Below are 4,844 nucleotides of genomic sequence, written 5' to 3'. Positions count from 1 at the left end.
TTGACCCAGGTGAATCTTACTTTCAAGGAGAACTTGGGCCTAGGAGAAAGGACTAAGAAAGAAGGGAAGATCACTTGTTCTCCACTATATTGATTATCAATAATTATTTCTCACACTATGTATGGACCCCCAGAAAACTATTCCAGGTTCAATAACTTTGGGTAAAAGTATTCAGTCAAAAGTGCACCAATATGTTTACTTTCACTGTGATGAAAAAAAAAATACATTAAGTCAAAGCAAAGAACAGTTAATCAAACCACATAGTAACAAGGTATTAAGTAATGTAATGATTAGAGTGACGCCACCTGCTGGAGAGTTACTGTAGGAAAGCTGCACCATGAGGAGAAGGCATCTGAGGGCAAGTCGTGTGATCAATTCCATGACGTCAGGAAGTGACATTTGCTCATGGGTACTGTCTATCAAAGCTACCAGCCAATCAACTTGAGGAGACTCCCATTTCTGGGAGGAGAACACGAAGTAGGAAGCAGATGCAGGAAGGGGGGTTCTTCCTCTTTGGGTTCGAGACATCAACTTGGTGGCAGGACTTCATGTGGGAGGTTAGGAAGGCTAGGATTTCCATGCTATAAGAAATCTGGGGGGCAGCTTGGTGACACAGTGGATAAAGCACCGGCCCTGGATTCAGGAGTACCTGAATTCAAATCCAGCCTCAGACACTTGACACTTACTAGCTGTGTGACCCTGGGCAAGTCACTTAACCCTCATAGCCCAGCAAAAAAGAAAAAAAAAAGAAATCTGTTCTCAATCTCTCTCTCTCTTTACTATCTTATATCTTTTAATAAACCCCTTAAAAGCCTAAACTCTTGGTGAATTTATCAGTGATTTTAGCCAGTTTCCCCCAAAACTGGGGGGAACAGATTAGAACCCACATTTAGATTTTTAAACAACACAATTACAAGAAAAGAGTTTATTCACACATAAAATGCCCTTTCCCACAGATAACCAGACCACCAATGGGGAAAGAAAGTACACACAACCAGAAAAGATGCCATGAGAATACATCCCAGGAACATACCTAGAAGGGAGCACAAAGAGAACAGGTATAGCCAGGTTCATGTGTGGCCATGGCATCTGCATGGCCACCTGTGACAGTGCAGAGTTGCTGATATCTCCCAGTGATGAGATGCACTCTGCTGAACTGTGGTTGACTCCCATTACTTCTGCATATGTTTATTCCATGCCCTTCTAGGTATCTCTACTAGTTTCTAGCTAAGGTATTCACTGTCACCACCCACTCTTTATCAGCCACACAACTTTTCTGGGGCCATCTTCAGTTTTCAGCCACCATCTCCTAGGACTAAATCTGCTAACAAATCTCCTGCTTCCCTGGAAAAGGTCAACATCTTTTTAGGACGCAAAGTCTAAGGCTATGACAACATCGGATAGTCAGAAAACCAGCACAAGTCAGCAGAGGATACAGGCTTTGATGAAGGCTATTGTTTTCACTGACTCTTCTGTTGCTCCCACTTAGGATCTCTACCCCAAGACAATTTGGAGACTTCTCTGAACTTTTGTCAAATCCCTGATTGCCAGACTGCTTCTCCATAATCCATTTCAGGGATTTCACCTAACAAAACTTCACAAGAACTACATGGAATAGAGTTGTTGAGGATCCCCTTATTTCTCATAATGCTCTGGCCGATAGGCAAATAAACTTTGGCCAAGAGCAAAAGAGCTAAGGAGGATGGCAGGGATGTCAACCTTTTTCCTTTAAAAAAAAAAAAAAGAAAAAGAAAGAAAGGCATCTCAACTAGCTTTCTGTAACCTCATTTTTTCCTCCTACTGCTTCTTTGATGCTTCATGAGGCAATATTGTTCACAATCTTCCATCTTTTCCTGTAAAATTTTTCAGCTGAGTTTATCTAAACTGGTGTCCTTGTCTGCTGCATCTCTGCTTGGGAAAGAGTTCAGGTGTTTGCTGACTGAAGAGGTTTCTAAGCACTTTAGGTCTTCTTAATTTGGGGATCTGATTTTAATTTTTAAAAATAATCTTAGGGAGTGTCTGTTCTTTTCTCTATTTCCGTGTAAGTGTGTGTGTGTGTGTGTGTGTGTGTGTGTGTGTGTGTGTGTGTGTTTCTGTAGCTTATTTAAATGGCTAAGTTGGAATTTTGTGAATTAGACATCATGTCTTCTCTTTTTTATATTTTCTTCTACTTTGATGATGACTATTATCTTTGCTCTAATAAGCCCATGGCGTGACTGCACACAGATAGCTGATTCAAAATGACTTACTACATTGGCAACCACATTACAACAGAAATAAAAATGACCTCATGATACAAGCTCATGAAATATATCTGTGTAGATAAACAGACTGACCTTCATATGATGAATGAGATACAGTCAGCTTTCCCACTCACACATTATGTACTCCTGTACCTCAATATGCAACCTACACATTTCAAATGACAAATTATGCCTGGGCTTCTGCCTTTCTTAAGAAAATAAGATTCACTGTACTCAATAATAGCTTTTCTACCAAACTTTCCAGTGAAAGGCATCACTTTTCTAAAAATTGTTAAGAACAGCTAATGTTATTTTGAGGAGCAAGGAGATTGAATCACTAGAAATGCACCCATCTAATTACTGGCTATTTTCAAACCTGTTCAGCTTTCACAGTCAAATGAGATCAAGCACATTCTGTCTGGTATATGCATCACCTCACAAGCCTATAGCCATACTTCTTTCCATAACTGCTTACTGTGACACATAAGATTTATTCATCCTACACTGCACTTGATTTATCAGTAGAGCCATTACTTGAAGCCTTATAATCATTAACTTTAAAACTGCAAAAAGTACTAGGAGGTGACAAGCCATAAAGTTAAGGAGAGTTAGTTATAGCAGGACTGGGTCCCAAGCAGTGTCCATCTGACATATGTATTTTCGGAGGTTGTTGTTGTTGTTGGTTGTTGTTGGTTGTTGTTGGTTGTTGTGACCAAGGTAGGGAGTGGAGGAAAACCAATTTGGGTGACCATTTTGGCTTGAGATTTTAAACAAAAACCATATTAAGAGTCAGCCTATCAATAAGAATGTATTAAGTCCTTACTATGTACCAGACACTGTGCTGAGTGAGCACTGCAAATACAAAGTCAAAAGGCAGTCCTTGCTCTCAAGTAGTTCACAGTCTAATGGGGGAGGCAAAATTCAAACAATTATGTACAAAGCCTTGCAGCTATACCCATATATGGGAAAGGCTTCGGGAGTTAACCCAGAGGAAACATCAGGAGTCGGAGTCCCTTAGGTAGTTGGATGTTGGACATCACATCCCTCTGACACTGGAGCCAAACTGTACTGGCTCTGCCTCTCCTTTGGATCTACCAATGTTGCGGAGAGGGAAATCCTGCTGCATGGGCAACAGCTTGTTTTCCAATTGATCCGCCCAGGCCAGCACCCTGGAGAAGACACTCCAGCTACTCCTCATGGGGTAGATACAACACGGGATGCGGCAGTTACTGGTTATAAGTCACTCAGGAGCTGTGGCTCCCGTATGTACAGCCACACTGTGGCCTGTGGCTCTTCAAGGCGTTGATCCATGGTCGTCTGTGACTGGTGGAGGCCTACTACTATGTACAAAGCAACTATATACAGGATAAATAGTAAATAATCAACAGAAGAAAGGCACTAGAATGAGAGAAGGTTGGGCAAGGATTCCTGTAGAAGATAAGATTTTAACTGGGACTTAAAAGGAAGCCAGGAGCAATGGACTGAGCAGCCATATAACTCTTTCTTCTCTGAACACCAGGTCTATCCATATCACAGAATCATGTCTTCTCAGCAACAGAAGATGCCCTGTACCCCACCCCCCCAAGTTCATCAGCAGCATGTGAAACAGCCCTGACAGCCACCTCCTCAGGAGCCATGTGCCCCCAAAGTCCCAGAGCCTTGCCATCCCAAGGTGCCAGAGCTTTGCCATCCCCAGGTGCCAGAGCCATGCACCATCAAGGTCACTCCACCTCCAGCCCAAGAGAAGTGCCCACAGGTCCCCAAGACAAAGCAGAAGTAAGATGGCCCAGGATGACGCCCTCCATGGGACCAGCTGCCAGATGTGGAAACTCCCTTACCATCACCTTTCCAGTCCTAATTGCTTTCTGTACCACCAAGAAAGAGTTCTCCCCTGGTGCTTTTCTGTCTAGGATTAGCATGCTGAGCCCAATTAGCAATGGTCCTGCTCTTCATTTGGGTCCTGAAAATGCTACAGAAATCTGTCCCCACCCTGAGATTCCTCAGCACATGGATCAAGCTGAGGCTACATCTGCCTGAGCTGGCACTCTGGCTATACAGCTTCAGTACAGGATTGATTGTATCCTTCTTAGTCCAATCCCCTTAAACTCATTTTCAATGTGAAAAAAAGGAAGCCAGGACAGTCAGCAGGCAGAAAGGAAGAGCAACCAGGTATGAAGAGGGTAAGAGGTTCAGAGCAACAGATAAAACAAGGTAAAAGAAATTGAGGACTAAACTATCTATTGTCCCCATCATTGACTTGTTTTAATCTGTACAAAAAAGTCAATAAAACTCAGAAGCAAAATGAGAGTTACAGCTTTTAGGGGGTTATCTTAAGCCTCTACAAGTAGTTCTTCACAGGCTAATGGATGAGATGGGACATTCACATTCTTTTTTTTTTTTTTTAGAATTTTTATTTTCCCAAATTACATGTAAAAATAAATTTTAACATCAATTTTTTAAAACATACTGTTTCAAATTCTCTTCCTCCCTCCCTCCCCAACCCTGCCCCCTTAAGAACTCAAGCAATTCAATAGAAGTTATATATGTGTAGTCATGCAAAACATTTCCACATTAGCCAGGTGGCAAAAGAAAACAGACCAA

The 4,844-nt window shown here is 42.0% G+C and overlaps 1 pseudogene; it reads left to right on the top strand.

The window, feature by feature from the left end:
* The first annotated feature begins 3,783 nt into the window (after positions 1–3,783).
* On the top strand, positions 3,784–4,023 carry LOC122730365 (annotated as a pseudogene).
* Positions 4,024–4,844: the final 821 nt, after the last annotated feature.

Source organism: Dromiciops gliroides, chromosome 6 (genome assembly GCF_019393635.1).
Source record: "Dromiciops gliroides isolate mDroGli1 chromosome 6, mDroGli1.pri, whole genome shotgun sequence".
Lineage (NCBI taxonomy): Eukaryota > Metazoa > Chordata > Mammalia > Microbiotheria > Microbiotheriidae > Dromiciops > Dromiciops gliroides.
This window is presented reverse-complemented; position numbering and strand designations above follow the sequence as displayed.